The sequence below is a fragment of the Rhincodon typus genome, chromosome 19 (genome assembly GCF_021869965.1).
Source record: "Rhincodon typus isolate 14 chromosome 19, sRhiTyp1.1, whole genome shotgun sequence".
Taxonomy (NCBI): domain Eukaryota; kingdom Metazoa; phylum Chordata; class Chondrichthyes; order Orectolobiformes; family Rhincodontidae; genus Rhincodon; species Rhincodon typus.
The window spans coordinates 14,754,372-14,774,665 of NC_063350.1; the positions used below are offsets into that span (position 1 = coordinate 14,754,372).

Below are 20,294 nucleotides of genomic sequence, written 5' to 3' on the forward strand. Positions count from 1 at the left end.
ACAAATTGCAAACAACATAATACATATTGCGACCTTCTGAGCAACTCTTCTAAAAATAGCCGTCAAGTTATATTACATATGTTTTAAGCATACGTGCATCTTGTGTATTTTTTCTCTGTCGGCAAATACACTTGGACTACAGCTGCAGAGAAATTAATGTACTCATTTCACACTAGTTTTACTGTTGATAAAAATTATACAAATACAGAAACTATTTGAGCGAACCTTAATGAAATACAAGCGATATTTTGGATACACTTGGGTGAGGTACAAAATATTTCACCCTTAAACCTGATCTTCAACTTTTCTGGGTGGAAGATTACTAACAAATATTGACACACTTAAGGCCACGGTTGGTTACCCGAAGGAAAACATTAAATAATTTGAAGTGTTTTAATAGAAATTTTAATTTTAATGGAAATGTCATGTTAACAAGTCAACTGAGAGCGAAATTCAGAAATTGGATGACCTTGGAGATTTCCTGGGATCCTCTCAGATACTGAAGACTAATTTGAAAACCCATACCTCAGAACCATGTGCTCCATTGACGGAAATATATTTAAAGTGCGTCTTGTCTATTTTCCTTTTTCTGCAATGGGTAAGACAGCTATACTGTATTGATGAGGACCTCCTAATGTTCAGTTCCTGATCGGTTCAGGGGTTGAACAATCTCAGGCAGGACAAGTGATAATAGATGGTTAACTTTTACAGCATCATGATCAAGAGTGAATAAATAGAAACAGGATGCTCCGAATCACTATCGAACAACCCTATTAATAAAAACTCAGGGGAAAATGTGGACAGTTTTACCTCCAAAGAGCAATACCACACCTTCCTTCTTTACGGTCGTTCTCCTAGCTCTCCTGAAGGATAATTATTTCAGCATAAAGACGGTAAGCCACTAGAATCGCACCCAACGAGTCATATTTATGACAACGAGCATAAAAGGAATAATGCAGATGAAAGCTTTAAAACATGCATTAATAGATTATGGTAACATACAATGCGCATTGGATAGCCACAAAAACTAGCAGTGAACATGCTACTAAAATGAAGACAGAAAAATACAGCTGTCCCAGTTATAGCCGCTCACAGATAACCATGATCGTGACAAATTTGAACAAGCGTATTTATAGAAAAAAAACCTAAACAAAAAGACCGCAGGCATCCTAATGTATTCAGAATTAGGTTTCAACTCATGGTGAAGCATTTAATGGAGAAGTACTTCCAGCACTCCTCCCCACCCCCATTTATTTCAGTGCATACTACAGGCATGCAGAAAGGGGCTGACATAGTGGACGAATCGCCTTTTATGGGGAACAAAAATCATTTTGAAAGAAAACTGACCCCACGATTGAATAATTTTTTTTTGCTCCTCTTATCTCTCCCCCCACCCTTGCCCAAACTAACGTTGACAAGCGACAAGATGCTATGGCGACAGGTCGATTGACAGGAGTCTCGGCCCATGGGAGGGCGCACCGGGGAGGCGGAGGGGGGGGGGCCAATGGCTGCTAGACGGGGGCGGACCCGAAGCTCCGAAGTTCAGCCTCAGTCATTAAGTTGTCCCGAAACAAGATTTTTTTCCCCCTCTCTGCGTGTGTGCTGGATGATGATGATGATGATGATGGTGGTGGTGGTGGTGGTGAAGAACGCGAAAGAAGAAAAAGCGTCGAGGCGACATGGCCTCATCGAACGGGGGAAGGCAACGTGCGCTGCAATCTTCCTCCAACTGACAGGTTAGTTGGAGGCTCTCAGGTGAACTTCAGTCCGGGACAGAGCTGAAGGCGGGCCTGGGCGGGGAGAAAGAGGATTCTCCACAAAGAGGATGAAGAGAGGGGGATGTGGAAGAAATTTTTTTTAAAACACAATAGATCTGTAATTTAAAAAATCCACAAAACAATCGTTTCCCCCTCACCTAAACACCCCCGCTCTACCACCATCTTACCGAGCTGCCTGCTACTCGGAGGAACATTCCAGTATCCTGACCTTCGTTTCTCTAAATAAGCCGAGGAAAAGCGCCGCCATGTTGCTCCTTGTTTATTTAAATCTTGAACACGCCCAGGGAGGGAGGGACCCCTCACTGCGCATGCTTGGCGGGGCCCGCCGCGGTGCCCCCTGGGAGTTGTAGTCTGCTTACCCGCGATGCATCAGGTGAGCCGGTGGCCTCGAGCCCTTGCTGGTATCCAGGGAAGAAAGTAGGTTGGACGTTGGGTGACCAACAGATAAAGAATATCGGCCGGTTGCAAAATCTGCTGCAACCCCGTGCAAGGGAAAGTTAAAACTCAACACCTGCAATAAATTTTTAAAATAACCAACAGCCAGCATCATACAAAGAGTAGGCCAGATATGAATTTGTTTTTAAACGTGTACACCTTCCATCACAACTTTCATATACTCCAATCATTCTACACTGCACAACTAGAGAAAAGTATACAGTGCATTCCGTTTAAAAATTGGGTATTAAGTAAGATTGAATCTACCACAACTCTAGGTTCATGTTGAAATTGCACACAGCTTTCTCCCTGTCTGCCCCCATATCTTAAATCCCTTCCCCCTCATTTGTGCAATGGATTTATTGAAATGAATTGAGTATTTTCAATGCAAATTACTGAATTGATAATATATTTTGTTCATGGAATCAGGACAACAACATTAGGTGTATTAGACATTCAATGTAGTGACAGTGACAGCGACAGCTGGCATTCCAACTATTGCTGCTCAATGCTACATTCAGCATTCAATGTTAGGTGTTTTGTATAAAGAGAATATTTGGTACATACAATAAGATACATAGAACGTTCAATGTAAAATATACAATAAATAATAGTTTACAGAATCATGATAAATCTCATATTTGTTATCTGCAGAATTATGTAAAGGGAATAAATACAGAACGTTTGTGCATATGGCTGTGGCATCAATTCTACAATCACAAATTCAGGGATACTGCTGATAACTCAGGTCACCTTGTATACAAAATATTCACTTTGGCAGTAGTATAGTCATGGATACGGGCCATCCTTTGAGAGGCTAGACAATTGCAATAAGTAATTATCTGAACTTTCATACTGATTTTCTAACATTGATTTGTAATGGAATGTTGTCTGGCATAAAGAAAACTAAATTGTAAAGCTAAAAAACATGGAGTTAGAAATTAGTTTCAAATAAAGATTATTACACATTAGTGAGATGATTCAATGTCGTCATAATTCAGCACTAAATAATATTTCTACAAATCAATAATTATAAAATTAATTCTATTACTACACTCTATGGTTGTGATTGAATGGCTGTGAATTATTATTGGTTCTGCTAACGTTTGGATTGTATTTTTGAAAAGAAGTGTTTTATTTAAATTCAGCAAGTACTATCTACAACATAATATGCTGATATTACTCGTCTTTTCTTTGAATGGATCATGGATTAAATAACATCCTTTGTAATAATTTTCATATTTACAGTATAATTACTTTTTGCTAATAATGAGATACACACCTAGGAATTAATTGGGGAAAAATGCACAAACCCATTAAATCCCCACTTCATACTCATTGTGAAGCATCCTACAAATATAAATTGGAACTTCTACTAATGTTATGCCTAAGTTACAAAGGATATATCAGTCAGTAGGATCTCTGAACTTCTCAAAACTAACTGGAGTATTGCCAGGGAAGTTTAAAATTTACCAACCTAACATACGAAGCTCAAACTTAAATTTGTGTGTAATATCAAATCAAAGAACCCCTCTCTATCCGAGACAGAGATTACTTTGTTGATGGGAGCACCAGCTGTTCCTTTGATGTCACCATGGTAACAGAAATGCAATTATTAAATGTGCAGCATACATTTGTGTTGGTGATCTGATAATACAAATGTCAGATGGTTCACTTCTAATGTGGCAAGAAGGTTGCGAACTGTGAAGTATAATGAGCAGCAATCCTATGGAATTGCAGTGCAAGTAAGATACAGCAGGAAAGATGAAGGCCATCACTGCCAAATTATGTGAGATGAAACAATCAGACAGTCTCAACAAGTTTAAATCATTTATTTAATGTGTATATCTAGCTTCGATGAAAACATGGTGTGTTATCGTTCACTCAGAATCTCAGTTGCTTTGGCAGCATGCACTTTTACATTCATATTGCAATCTGGAACTACTGCTAATGATGGTAGAGGTTTCACTGTTCTTTACATCACTTGGCTAACCAGGAATCTTTTATGTTCTTACCACCTGCCATGGACGTGCAATGGACTGATTTGCAAGTTGCTTTTCAACCAGTTTGCCCACATTATGAACATATGATCCTTAGTCACAAGTCCTGGTTGGTGCACAAACCTGAAGCTTTTTCCTTAGACGTAGGGATAATCCCCATTGAGCCATGAGACCTGCACTATGTAAGTATAATTTGATGGAAACAAGCTTCATTAAATTGAGGCACTAATTTAAAACAGATACAGACCATCTCCATTTATGGTTCTATTGTTTTTTTTTCTCTTTGTTCCCTGTTCCCTCATTCTGAACCACCACTGCATCTTTGGTTATTTCACCTCAATTTCCACTTCCTTTCGTGCAGTAATTCAGGAATGTGAGCAGACATAGTTTCAGCTTTAACCTCCTTTTCACAGAAATGTTCCCACTTGCTTTGTGCTTTGTCAACTGCTAAACAGTCGGGACTATTTTAAGTCCAAGCTGTCAGAGTAATTCAGAACTGAGTGACATTACATTCTTATCACAGTTTAGTACAGTTGTAGAGTCAAAAAGCATGGAAATAGACCCTTCAATCCAACTCATCTGCACCAACCAGACATTCCAATCTGACCTAGTTCCATTCCTATCCATGCCTCATGATTTTATGAACCTTTATAAAGATCATCCCTCGGTCTCCAATGCTCCAGGAGAAAAAGCCCCAGCCCATATAACCTCTCTCTATTAGCTCAAACCCTCCAGTCCTGGCAACATCCTTTAAATCTTTTCTGCACCCTCTTGTGTTTAACAACATCCTTCCTATAGAAGGGCAACCAGAATTGTACACAGTATTGTAAAAGTGGCTTTACTAATGTCCTGTACAACCAAAAACGGCAAGTCTAAATCTCAAGAACAGAAACGGAATTCGCTGGAGAAACTCCATCTGTGCAGAGAAAGCAGAGTTAAAGTTTCTGGTCCAGTGACCCTTGTTCACAACCCTTCTGTTTTTGCTTCCCAGCATTCGCAGTTCTTTGTTCAATCTAAATTTCAAGAGGTTGTTTTGTCATTGCATTATTAAATTGGATTTTAAATCTTTAAAACGTGTTCCACATGCTCTGTCTTTTCCTGTCACTGGTCTGCAGCAGCATTCGTTAAAGTGTTACAGGATTTGTAATGCCTACTTTAGATGCAAGAATGCCAGAAGTTCATCTACCATGGGAAGCTTAACCCTTCGTGGGTTTTGTTTTTAGGATGGCCTTGAGACGAACAATGATGTTAAAACTACACCCAATCTATTATTTGCAATTACCAGTTGAAGTACAGTCGTTAAGAGCTATTTGCACTAATTATTTTCTTCTGTTTATTTCCTATTGTGCATTTCAAACCTTGTATTTGGAAGAATGTTTATGTGTATGTGCAGTGTTTTAGAAAAATGCGTATTGGCCTCTGGAAGAATCTGGGCGGCGGTGTCTGGAGCATTTGGGAGGGGCGGGGGCCGGTCCGTGGCCAGAGTATTTACTTACGTGTCAGTGGTACGTATACAAGTGTGTGCAAACCGCACGGACCAGTGTTTCTTTCCAGTGACAGGAATTGACTGGTGGAAGAATAGGCAAGTGAGTCATTGACCAGGACTTAAACTGCGCACACGGACGCCCTCTGCTGCATTTAAGAGGGTTTTAAATACCCAATGCAATTATTTGAGTATCTTTCATTCCAGGACTTTTTCCTCCATTCTGCATTTTTGTTAGACCTGTGGAATCTAAGATTTGGGTTGCCCCCGCTATCCGTCCGCTCCAGCATGGAAAAAAAAGTAGTACTCATATTTAAACGAACAGGGCGGGACAAACCCGCAGCCGACAATTTATGGATTCCTATGTACCATCAGCGAGAAATTACTTTATTTCTTAGAACAGTACATGGGGGAAAAGATAACATAAATATGTTAAGTATATTCACACTGAAAAGTAGTAGTAGTAGAAAGATCAAAGGCTTCGGAGGAAATTCTGAACACTTAAAATCATTTTAGATTGTAGGAGGCTATATTGCAAAAAAAAAGCGTGCAGTTATCTCTCATGCAAGTGAAACGCAGACTTTGCTTCCTGTTTATTTTGTTTAGATGATGCATTGTCCCGGGGATTGGCAAAACCCTTTTTGAAAACGGAGTCTTAGTTTAACCGTCCCGTTTAACAGGGAAAGTGGAAAGTTTTTGTGGAAAAAAAAAACGTGATTATAGAGCAGTTTCCCGGTCGCTGAGCAGTATGGGCTACCTAAGCATCCATGAATAATTTCCTTTCCAACCCGAAGTTTTACAATACTCAGACAGAGATTTGAGGCTGGAATATAAAACTGAATTTTCATCGACTACTATAAGAGTTAATTATCGATGATGGTTTTATGCTTTTGTCCAGCGTGAAAATAATGTTCCTTTGTCTTTTTTTCCATGGGGCTGAATGTTTCAATTCATATTTTTTTATAAAGCTTTCTTTAAGTGTTAATCTGAATGAATCTTACGCTTTGAACTTATCTTCAAAGTTTCTCTACTGCACTTTTCACTTCACAACTCTAACTTACAGATATAACATGTACATAGAACAACTGTATATGCTATATAAATACACAAGTTCTTTGTCTTCTATTTTATCTTTTTCTGATGCAGCAAAGCTGTTTTGGGTTGGGCATTAACAGAAGCAGAAGTCATATATCATTTAATTAACAAGCCAAATTTAAGAAGAAAACCTTGCACTATTTGTCAACTCCAGCCTAGACCAAAGGCGTGTTACACAATTATTTTGAATTGTTCTCAAATTAGAAGAGATTTGAAGCTCTTGTTCACTTCTAAAAACATCAACCCTATTAATGGAGAGACACAGTGCTTACGTCAATGTAAAGTGAAGTTATATATTACCCAGAGAGTACTTTACAGCAGTATAATTAAACAAATAAGAAACAGACATTAAACTTTTTGTAATCTATGCTCGTCAAAGGGATTTCTTTCAGGTAGAGAAAGGTGGAGGATGGATTTAGAGCTTAAGGATTAAGAATCACCAAATTATTAATGTGCAGGAGGCCATTCAGTCCATTGTGCCTGCACTGGCTCTTCAAATGAGCATCATCAGCAAGTGACATTCTCCTGCTTTTACCCCGTATCATTGCACATTATCTCTATCAAAAAAAATCATTCAATGCCCTCTTGAATACCTCAATTTGACCTGTCTACACCACATTTTCAGGCAGTGTATTCCATACTTGAACTACTCAGTGGAAAAAGTCATTTTTTCCCTCACACCACTGTTGCTTCTTTTGCACATCACTTCAATTCTATGTCCTCTCATTCTGGTTCCTTTTACAAGTAGAAACAGCTTCTGCATATCTACTCTATCCAGCCTGCTCTTGATCTTGAAAAACTCAATCAAATCTCCTCTCACATTCCTTTTCTCCAAGGAGAACATCTCATTACTGAAGGTTCTAATTCCTGGAACCATTCTTGTAACCTGCTTCTGCACTCTCTCCAATGCATTTATATCTTTCTTCTAATATGGTGCCTGCAGCTATACAGGTCTAATATACGCCTTATACAAGTTGAATATCATCTTCTAGCTCTTGTACTTTGTGGATCTATGAATAATACCAAGAAGAATATAAGCTTTATGAACTGGTTTCTCCTCTTGTCCTGCCACCTTCGGTAATCTCTGCACATATACACCCAGCTCTCTCTGCTTCTGCACCCCTCTTAGAATTGTACCCCCTATTTTTATATTGGTTTTCAATACTTTTTCTATCAAAGTGCGTTAGTTCATACTTGGCTGCATTGAACCTCATTTATCATCTATCCGCCCGCTCTACCAACTTGTCAATGTCCTTTTGAAGTACCAAACTGTCCTTACAGCTTTCAATTCATCCATGTTTTATGTTATCTGAAAACTTTGAAATTGTCCCCTGCACATCAAGATCTGAATCATTAGTATACATTGGGAAAAGCAAGGGTCACATAACTGACCCAAGGGAACTCTACTACAAACCTTCCTTCAACCTGAAAAATATCCTTTCACCATTACTGTTTCCTAGCACTCAGCCTATTTTGTATCCACATTACTACTATACCTTTTATACCATGACTGGTAACTTTCCTTAAGTCTGCTGTGCAGCACTGTATCAAATTCCTTCTGGAGATCCATGTATATCATATTAACAATGAGCCTGTTACCTTTTCAAAATACTCCCAAGTTAATTACAAATGATTTCCCCGATCGAAATCCATGCTGAGTCTTCCTAATCAACACAACTTTTTCCATGTGACTTATCCTTACAACCTTTCTTGAACAAGGCCATAATGTTTGCAATTCACCAGTCTTCTGGCACTTACCAAGTCTAAAAAGTGTCTGAAAGGTGATGGGCCCTGCTGCTGCAATTTCTACCAATCATTTCCTTTTAAATTGTTTGATGGATCATATCCAGTCCCACTGCCTTGAGAACTTAAAGGAGCAACAGTCTACCCAACACTTATTAATTTTGAATCCTTCTAGTGAGAGTATCGTTTTCTATCACCATGGCCTGGGAAGCATCCTGCGCTTTTGTAAAGAATGATATAAATTATTCCTTTAACACATCTGCTATGCCTCCTTTCTCCATTTGTATATCTCCTATCTGGTCTCTAATTGGCCCTACTCCTCCTTTAATCACTTGTATTATTTATGTCTATGGAAGACTTTGGGATTCCTTTTCATGTTAGCTGCTGGTCTTTTCTCAATTCCTTTTTGCTCCTCTTATTTGGTTTTTCCACCCTGTTTCTCCCCACCCAACCTTCAATATTCCTCAGTTCTTAATTCTAATTTTCAGCTTCACATTAGTCATAAGGACACTTGCTTCCTCATGTTAATTTCTACCTCCTTTGTCATCTAGGCAAATATGGATTTGTTTGTCCTACCTTGCCCATTTGAAAGAATAAATTGACTGTACTCAAAACATCATCTCTTTGAACGTAGCCCATTGATCAGTTTTTGTTGCTCCCGCTAACTTATTGTTCCAGTCAATCCTGCCCAGATCTGCTCTTACCTTGTTAAAGTTCTCTCTCCACCAATCGATTTTTTTCACTTTGCTTTGGTGCATGTCACTCTTCATCACCATCCCGAACCTTATGATACAATGATCACTATCTCCTAGATGTTACCCCACTGACTCTTGACCCACTTGGTACACCTCATTTCCAAGGACCAGGCCTAACAGTGCACTCTTTTTTTGCTGAACTGGATCTACATTCTCATGTAGGTAACCCTCCTGAACATATTCCAGGAATACCTGCCCTTCATTGCCCTTACACTACCAGTATCTAAATCTATATTTGTAATTGAAGTCCCCACTATAACTACTCTGTAATGTTAACATTTCTGCAATTTCCCTGCAGATTTGCACCTTTACATCCTGGCCACTAGGTGGTGGTCTCTAGATTACAGAACAAGGAAATTGTACCCTTTTCATTCCTTTAGCTCTAACAATATTGACTCGTCTTTGAACCCTCGGATATTATTTTTCTCCAGCACTGCAATGCCCTCCTTAACTAATATTGCTATCCCTCTTTTTTTTCATCTTTTCTGAACAACTTATACCCAGCAAAATTTAACAACTAATTTTTGCACTTTGTTGAGCCAGGTCTCATCGTTTGACATCATATTTCTGCAGGGCAATCTGCAACTGTAACTTCTTATTTACTATACTCTGTGCATTTACATACATGCACATTAACTTGCTATTCTCAATGGTATTTCCAGCTGCATCTCCAAATATTTTCACAAACCCTGGTATTCACTACAATTCCCTCTTGACTCCCATGCCCTGACCAAGTTAGTTTAAAGCCTTCCCAACAGCATTAATAACAGGCCCTGCATGGTGGTCAGTCCCAGTTCTGTTGAGGTACAACCCATCCAGCTTATAAAAGTTCCATCTTTCCCATACCCAATCTCTACCCGAGGAATCTAAAGCCATCCCTCCTGCATGATCTTTCCAGCTATGTGGGGGGAAGGTGATGGTTTCATGGTATTATCATTGGACTGTAAATCCAGAGACCAGATAATGTTCTGGGGACCCAGGTTTGATTCCTGCCATGGTAGATGGTGGAATATGAATTCAATAAGATTTCTGGAATTAAGAATCTAGTGGTGGTTATGAATCCATTGCTGGAAAAAAAAACCATCTGGTTCACTAGGAAGGAAACTGCCATCCTTAGCTAGTGTGGCCTACATGTGACTCCAGACCCACAACAATGTGGTTGAGTCTGGGCAATAAATGCTACCTAACACCCTCATCCCATTAATGAATAAGGGGGTAGGGGAAACCAATAATTGAAAGAATAGAAAGTTCAGAGCATTGACAGGGGTTGAGGGGTTAAGAATTTTAAAATCCATGTGTTGGTAAACGGGAGCCAGTATAGACCAGTGATGATAGTTGAATGGGATGGCGTAATTTTGGATACCTGAGCAAAACTGCACATGCATTTAAGTTTTTAGCAGATGTAAGATGGGAGAACCAACAACGAGAGCACAGAGATAATCAAGTTAGGAGGTAAAAGAGTGATAATACTTTCAGTAATAGTGGGTGGAGAGTCAGGCGGAACGATAGGAGTAGAGGCAGAAATGAGTAATATTGAGGACGTTACTCTGCACTGAGCAAGATGATGATTTGATCATGTCATCATTCCAAGCTGCATTCAAACTTAGGTATTGGACATCAGAATAAAATTTGAACTTCCTGTACCAATAACTCTTATGTTTGTCCTTTTATTCAGAGTTTTTTCAGCCCTGTAAATAAAAGAGGACTTACTATATCTCTCGAGTTTGAATCCAGCCCAGAATGCCGTTTTCATCAGAGAGAAAATGATGGCATTACAGAACCCCTAGCGTTGGAAGGTTTTCAGGCTAGGTTATAAAAGAATTGGTATGAATATGCTCTAATTTCTTCTAAAGTTCTCTCAATTCGGGAATCATTCCTTAGTGGAAAATTACATATCACTCTGCTGTTTAAGGCAAGCGAGAAATCCAGGAAATTATAAATCAGTTAACCAAATATCTGTCAGAAATTTGCTAGAATACATAATTAAGAATAGAGTAACTGAATACTTCGAAATTTCTGCTGATTTTGGGGGTTGGCAGTCTGGTGGGGTGGGATATGGGAAGAGACAACATGCATTTGTAAAAACAGTGGGTAATTCCTGACAAATGTTTTGTGGTAATGGTAGATAGAGAAAAAAATCTGGATATTATTATTCTAGAAAGCATTTCATAAAAGTCTTATGTCAGAAAGTTCAAGCTACTTGTGAAGTTCGTGGACTTGAGACAACTATTGGCTGGGTTAAGAGATTGTGCCCTGCACCCAGCCAAAGTGGAGGCAAGGATGATGGGCAAGTACTTTAACAGGCAGAATTGTGGTGTGAAGGATGTCTCTCAATTGTTTACTGTACTTGCAAATAAATTATAGGTAGAAAACTAAATATTGTAGTTTTTAAGATGACATAAAGCTAGCCATTGTAAAAGTGTAGATGGAAACATAAAATTATGAGACATTATAAAGTAGAGTGACTCAACTGTGGCCTACAAACTTAGTAGAAGCAAATATGAGGACATCCACTTTGGACATGAATACTTTCTAAATGGTGGAAAGGTAAAAGCAGTGGGACTCCGCAGAAATTTAGGATCCATCCAGAGTTAAAATATGATTGACAAGATTATTATGATTTATCAAAGGTTTGGAACTCTGAAGGGGAAAAGCTCAGGTAAAAATTATTTATACTGGCTGGGGAATGTGTGACATGCTGGCTCCTAAAATTAGAGCCAAGAGGAAAAAGACAATGTTGTCGAAGAGAATACTGAGATACAGGCTATTAGACTGGACGGGATTGAGGTTCATAAGGAGGAGGTGTTAGCAATTCTGGAAAGTGTGAAAATAGATAAGTCCCCTGGGACAGATGGGATTTATCCTAGGATTCTCTGGCAAGCTAGAGAGGAGATTGCAGAGCCTTTGGCTTTGATCTTTATGTCGTCATTGTCTACAGGAATAGTGCCAGAACACTGGAGACTAGCAAATGTTGTCGACTTGTTCAAGAAGGGGAGTAGAGACAACTCTGGTAATTATAGACCAGTGAGCCTTACTTCGGTTGTGGGTAAAGTGTTGGAAAGGATTATAAGAGATAGGATTTATAATCATCTAGAAAGGAATAATTTGATTAGGGATAGTCAACACGGTTTTGTGAAGGGTAGGTCGTGCCTCACAAACCTTATTGAGTTCTTTGAGAAGGTGACCAAACAGGTGGATGACAGTATAGCGGTTGATGTGGTGTATATGGATTTCAGTAAAGCGTTTGATAAGGTTCCCCACGGTAGGCTATTGCAGAAAATACGGAGGCATGGGATTGAGGGTGATTTAGCAGTTTGGATCAGAAATTGGCTAGCTGTAAGAAGACAGAGGGTGGTGGTTGATGGGAAATGTTCATCCTGGAGTTCAGTTACTAGTGGTGTACCTCTAGGATCTGTTTTGGGGCCACTGGTGTTTGTCATTTTTATAAATGACCTGGATGAGGGTGTAGAAGGATGGGTTAGTAAATTTGCGGATGACACCAAAGTCGGTGGAGTTGTGGATAGTGCGGAAGGATGTTGCAGGTTACAGAGGGACATAGATAAGCTGCAGAGCTGGGCTGAGAGGTGGCAAATGGAGTTTAATGCAGAAAAGTGTGAGATGATTCACTTTGGAAGGAGTAACAGAAATGCAGAGTACTGGGCTAATGGTAAGATTCTTGGTAGTGTGGATGAGCAGAGAGATCTCGGTGTCCACGTGCATAGAACACTGAAATTTGCCACCTAGGTTGATAGCGTTGTTAAGAAGGCGTACGGTGTGTTAGGTTTTATTGGTAGAGGGATTGAGTTTCGGAGCCATGAGGTCATGTTGCAGCTGTACAAAACTCTGGTGCGGCCGCACTTGGAGTATTGCGTACAGTTCTGGTCGCCGCATTATAGGAAGGATGTGGAAGCAGAAGAGATTTACCAGGATGTTGCCTGGTGTGGAGGGAAGGTCTTATGAGGAAAGGCTGAGGGACTTGAGGCTGTTTTCGTTAGAGAGAAGAAGGTTAAGAAGTGACTTAATAGAGACATACAAGATGATCAGAGGATTAGATAGGGTGGACAGTCGGAGCCTTTTTCCTCGGATGGTGATGGCTAGCAGGAGGGGACATAGCTTTAAATTGAGGGGTGATAGATATAGGACAGATGTCAGAGGTAGGTTCTTTACTCCGAGAGTAGTAAGGGCGTGGAATGTCCTGCCTGAAAAAGTAGTAGACTCGCCAACTTTAAGGGCATTTAAATGGTCATTGGATAAACATATGGATGATAATGGAATAGTGTAGATTAGATGGGCTTCAGATTGGTTTCACAGGTCAGCGCAACATCGAGGGCCGAAGGGCCTATACTGTGCTGTAATGTTTTATGGTCTATGTTCAAGCTTGAAGAGTAAAGTTTGGAAATATTTTCACAGTTAGTGTGTTAAATGTTCAGAATGCTCTTTTGCAAATAGCTGTTGATGTTGAGTCCTTTCTTACATTGATACATTTCTGATAAATAAGGGTTTTGTTGAGGGGGGGAAAGCAGAGGCAGATATATTGCAATAAGTTGTGGATCAGCCATAATTCCATTGAATAGCAGAATAGGCTCTAGAAATACATGACCTCTGTTCCAATCTCTCTGGTTGCAAAGGAGACAACTTATTACACATTCATCAAAGTTAATTTTTAATTTTCCTTTGTCTCTTCTGTAAATCTTTCCTTTTATTTCTCATCTAGACCAATTCATTCTCCTATTACTTTCTCAATTAAGTATAGTTGGTTAAAATGATTAATTGTTGACATCACCCTATTGCTGTCACCATGCTAACATCAGTTTTCACTTTCAGCATGTTATACCACAAAATTTGGAGTTGAAGGGTACTGGAAAGAAAAAAGCCTTAAGAGGTGCATGCTGCAAGAGGCCCTGCTCCAGTAAGATCGTGCTCAAGGCTATCAAAGACAGCAATATTGTCACATCCCTCCTGACTAAATGTTTCTACATAATTCCAAGTTTGTGACATTGTATTGGAGTTAATCTGCACTTGGTATATCATGTTATGCTGTTCAGACTACACACCAGAGACAGTGGCAGAATCATCTCTAATTTTCATGGTCAATCAAAACAGTGAAATGCACTGCAAATTGCCTCAAAGAACCTAAGCTAAGAGGAGCTGATCAGTCACAATATTTTTTGTCACGAGTTAACCTGAAAGTTTGAGACATAATGTGACACCACCCAGCACTGTGGAGATCCAAGAGGATTATTGTAGATCTCTGCCGAGAATGTTTCCTTTTTACATTTTCTGCCAATCTCCCCATCACAGAACCTGAAGAAAACTCCTACAGAAATTCAGAAACTCCTAATTTCCAGTAACATTCTCAAGGAAATACGAATGTTTGTTTGGCTCGATTTTGAGTGTGTGGACTTTTTTTACTCGTGTTCCCATTTACTTTGATTCTAGTTATATTTTCACTTTACATTTCCCTTTGATAAAATAAATACCATTGCTGCGGAGATGCGTCGAACTGTTCACTTCCGCACGCAACCACGAGTGTGAATAATGCTGCAGGTAAGTCATTGCGAATTTGTATCGTATTTAATATTGACCACTGGATGGTGTCCCAATTATCTGTAAACTGAATGGCCTGTTTGAAGTTCTTGACGATTCCTTCAACTGGATAAAGCTCCAAGGGCCAATTTTAATAGCTCCATTAGCCCTCTTTCCGTATTCGCGGAACTTCGTACGTTTTGGTCGCATATGCAATCTACAACTGCAATTGCCACACACCCCGTCGTGTCTGACGTAGGAACAATGTATATTCTCTAGAGGTTGCTCCCAGTTCAAAGCAGCAACGAGATCCGCTTTGCTCGAATTGTGACATTGTTGCATAGCGCAATTAAGAACTACCACAAGAAAATGTCAGTTATCTACTAACAAGTCTGTCCCTGACGTAAAAAGAACGATTTAACTACCACAGTAAGGCAGCAAATGCCTCAAGTATGATTTTTTTTGAAGTGCAGGCAATGTTGCAACTTGGAAAGCATGGAGACTAACAGATACAAATTCTCAAACAAGTCACCTAATGACAATAAACCTGTACTTGAGCCAAAAAAAGTTTCATCCGAGATAAAAACCGGAAGAACTGCGGCTACTATAAATCAGAAACAAAAACAAATGGCTGGAAAAGCTCAGCAGGTCTGGCAACATCTGTGCAGAGAAATCAGAGTTAACATTTCAGGTCGAGTGACCCCTACTCAGAACAGTTCTGAGGCAGGGTCACTCAACTCAAAAGGTTAACTGATTTCTCTCCACAGATGTTGCCAGACCTGCTGAGCTTTTCCAGCCATTGGTTTATTGTTGCAACATTGCCTACACTTCAAAAAAAATCATACTTGAGGCATTTGATGCCTTACCGTGGTGGTTAGATTGTTCTTTTTACGTCAGACCTTTTGCAGCAAGGTCTGTTTTTGTTTATAGTTTCATCCATTATATCCCCACCTTCAAGAATTTTGGCCAAGTATTCCATACCGAATAATTCTTCCATCACCTTTTAGACTCTGCCCATTTCTTTTTAAAAACGCAGGAGTGCCACTGATGCCTTCACTTGCCTCGCACATGTTCCCGGTACCTGCCCCCCACCTCCACCTCTTATCTGAGCATTTATTTGAAGTTTTCCATGCACATTAAGAGTCTTCGTTTTCTGCTACCCTCAACCATTCTAATCAATCTCCCTCTCAATTGACTGCAGGACATGCTGTCAGATCCAACTCTGACTTGGCAATCAAACTTGCTGATAAGGATGATGCTGCTGTCTTGTATACCGATGTCGACCTCTCACATGTCTCACCTCCCCAGGCCATTATCCCACCATTGAATATAAAACTAATGTTTCTGCAGCTGTGCAACCTTACCTCATGCGGGGAATTTCCCCCATCTAAAACCTCCCAATTCAGACCCCAATCCAGTACCCATTCAATCTTGTCAAAATCTACCACAGGATTGCCCAGGCAGACCCTTACTTCTGCCCCACAGAACTTATTGCTTCCTGCCTCGACTCTTTTTCGCCCCGTCCAGTCTCTTCCCACTTACATCTCAGATTCATCTGACCATTTATTGTCAGTTTCAAAATTTCTGGTGTGCAGCCACCAGGAGGATATTAGGGCTCTCCACTTCTTCCTTGAAAGAAGCCTGAACTATCTCCCACTTCTTCCTTGAAAGAAGCCTGAACTATCTCCATCACCGTCACACCCCCCGCCTGGCCAAGTTTGTCCTGACTTTGAACAATTCTCCTTTAACTCCTCTCATTTCAGATCAAAGGTGTAGCTATGGGTACACATATAGGTTGGTATCTTTTGACGTACGTGGAACATGACTTGTTTCAGTCCTGCTCTGGTCTCTCCTCCCCAACTTTCTCCAGTACCTCAATGAGATCGTTGATGCTGATTCCAACTCTCTGGAAATGGAAAATTTTACAAATTTTACTTCCAATTTCCATCCTTCCCTTACCTTCATTTGGTCCATCGCTTACTGATCCCTTTCTTGACATCTATTTCCACATCAGGGAATAGGCCGGCCACCGATATCCATTACAAACTCACTGACTCTCACAGTTATCTTGACTATATATTCCTCACACCTTACTTCCTGTAAGGTCTTCAATCTATTCTCCATTTCTGTTACATTTCTCCTGATGATGCCACTTTCCACAGGGTTCCTCAGACATGTCCACCTTGATCATCAACTGAGGGTTCCCCGCACATGGTCAACAGGCCCCTCAGCCATGTCTACTCATTGCCTGCACATTCACCCCTCACGCCACAGTGATGATTGGGTCACAGTGTTTAGATTTCAAGTATGGACAAGGGATAGGCTGAACAGCAATTTAAAATAGCAGAGAAAGCAAAAATATTGAAGGTCTTTTGCAGTAAGGGCTACCGTCAAAAGATTATTTCAATAAAATGGCAAATTTGAACTGAATGGCAAAGATTAACCACTTACAATGCAATGCTTTGTTGAGGGACTTAAAAACAAATCTACAGCTGAAGTCTATTTGTGCAGTAACTTCTTGCAGATAATCATCTTGTTTTGCAACCTCAAAATGGCGTGGCTTTCACAGTTCTGAATGAATGCAATGTCAAAGTCAATCACTGATTAAATGAACATTCCGTAAACAGTCAATGGGTCATACAAAATACTTCAGTACCAATGTGGAAAGGTTTCAAAACTAGAAACAATGTAAAAATACACATCTAAATTATAAACAGTGAGCTAATCACTTCAAATACTGTATTAACGTGCATAGACAGTTTATTTTAGAAGAACCACATTTAAATTATGACCAATTTCTCCCAAATCTTTGCCACCGGAAAAACCATGTGGCCAAAATCTCAACATTTGTCCTGGTTGTGCATATGACATGGTGTCAAATTTTGTACAATAGTCTTGTTAAGCAAACTATTTTAAAAGGTGTTATATAAAACACAACTTGCTGTTGACCCAATGCTGACTTCATGAATTTGGTCATCTTTTGAGATCACTTTGTAGTGAGAATTGCCAAATCGTCTCTTTTCAATGATTATTGTAACCTTCAGGCAAAAGCTTCAAGGTGTGTTCAGAAGTAAACATAGCAAACTGTGCATCCCATCATAGAAACACAGAATATAGGAACAGTAGGCCATTCAACCCTAGCCTGAATCACAATTCAATATGATCACGACTGATCATTTAGCTCAATACCCTAATTCTACCCCACCCCAATCACCCTTGATCCCACCAGCCACAGAAGTTATATCTACCTCCTTCTTGAAAACACAATGTTTTGACCTTAACCACTTTGTTATAGTGAATTCCACAGGCTCACCACTCCCTCGGTGAAGCAATTTCTCCTCATCCCAGTACTAAAAGGTTCATCCCTTCTCCTTAAACTCTGACCCCTAGTTCTGGACTCCCCTATCATCAGGAACATCCTTCCTGCATATAACCTGCTCAGTCCTGTTAGACTTTTATAAGTTCCCATGAGATTCCCCATCTACAATGCTAACAGCCTTCATCTCTGCTTAGACATCAATCCTGCCCAGGAAACAATTTGATAAACATTCACTATACTCCCTTCTACAGCAAGATGGGCATCATTTATCAAAAAGGGACACCAAAACTTCACACATATTCAAGGTGTGGCCTCACCAACGCCCTGTTTAATTGCAGTAATATATCCTTGTTCCTGTCCTCTAATCCTCATGCCATAAAGGCCAAATTTCAGTTTGCCTTCTTTACTGCCTGCAACCCATGCTTACTTTCAGCAATTGATGCATGAGGACACCTAGTTCTCATTGAACATTACACTCTCAATTTACAGCCAAATAATAATCTGCCTTCCTATTTTTGCTACCAAAGTGGATAACCTCATATTTAACCTCATTATACTGCATCTGCCCCGTATTTCTCCACTAACTTAGCCTATCCAAATCATACTGCAATATCCCTGCATCTTCTTCACAGCTCACCCTTCCACCCAGCTTTGCATCATCTGCGTACTTTCAGATATTACATTTAGTTCTGTCATCTAAATTATGAACATTTTTGTGAATAGCTGGGGCCATAACACCAATTTCTACAATCACAGCCTGCTGTTTGGGAAAGGTCCCATTATTACTATTCTGTTTCCTGTCTGCTAACTAATCTTCTATCCATCTAAATTAACTACCCAAATCCCATGTGCTTCACTTTTAGACATTAATCTCTTACGTGGGCCTTTGTCAAAAGCCTTCGAATCCAAATAAACCACATCAACTTGCTCCCCTACTCTACTAGTTACATCCTCAAAGGATTCCAGTTTGTTTTCTAATCAGTTGTAGAACCAAGAAACTTTCAGTTCAGTGTCTGGTTTCATTTTCTTGTATAGGACAGGGCATTTTTATGTCAGAGCTGATTATATGCATTTCGACATAGCTGTATTTCCAGTGATTAAGCATCTCTACAGGTCGGATTGCTGCATCTAACTGCAAATTATGTGTATTGCATATATTACACATAGCTGGTACTTGTCCATGTAATTCAATCTACAGTATCTGTTCAATAAAAACTCGCCTTCTTCTAAAACAAGTCTTGCACTGAGTAGTCCCATTTTGCAAGTACACACATCTTTAAAATAATAAAAGGTCAAAACATCAATTATCACCAGCAATTTAAAATGTCACAGATGAGGCAACAAGTTTATTTTCCAGACTGCAGAAATAGTGGTTTTATAACAGATTCAAAATGTATGTTAAACTTACAAGACCCTGCCGTCAAACATACACAAGAGCTTGGTATTTTAACATGTTTAGAGTAGCAACTCAAAAACATGACATTGTTCTATAACCTACAACTCAATATAACAAAAATAACAAACTATGTGAAGTTAAATAAAAGTCACCTTGAATTATATTCTGTTGTACCAGCAGAGAAATAAACAAATCTCCCACTGCCCTAGCTACAAATTTATCAGAAGGCAAAAGCAAATAGTCTGGGAACTAGAAGCTATTACAGTTACATTGATTCACAAAATGTATCAGAAAAACAAAATGAACAACATTTACATGACTGAGTTCAGAAAGGCTTCTGACATTCAGGACTATTGTCATTTTTTCTGTAACCGGCTAAATGGTTTTGTCTCATGTCAACATAATAAAGTGTAAGCTGTTCACTGATAATGTCCCCTTTTCTTTTAAAAAAAAAATGCACAATCAATTTTATTTATACATACTTTTAAGAAAATAGACTGGGAAATGTCTGCTTTTTGATATCTCATTCAAGTTTCAGTATTTCCTTATGAATAAAATCAATATTCTTGTCAACTCTGCCTATCCTGTCAGTCACACAGGATGTCCTCCCTAAAGTACCGATTAAGCACAGTAGCAGTCATCTTTTATCCAGTCTACAGAAAATATGCAATTAATGCCTGTATACAAATGTTCCGACATAGACAAGAGGAAACTCCCCATCCACTGTCACAGATCTGGGATACTACAATTAAGCTGAAAACAGT

General features: G+C 39.5%; 1 long non-coding RNA gene across 1 annotated transcript; it reads left to right on the forward strand.

Moving 5' to 3' along the window:
* Positions 1-1,526: 1,526 nt before the first annotated feature.
* Positions 1,527-19,956, forward strand: LOC125485441. The gene is made up of 2 exons (XR_007264167.1): positions 1,527-1,736; positions 14,114-19,956. It is a non-coding gene; the product is annotated as an uncharacterized LOC125485441 (long non-coding RNA).
* Positions 19,957-20,294: the final 338 nt, after the last annotated feature.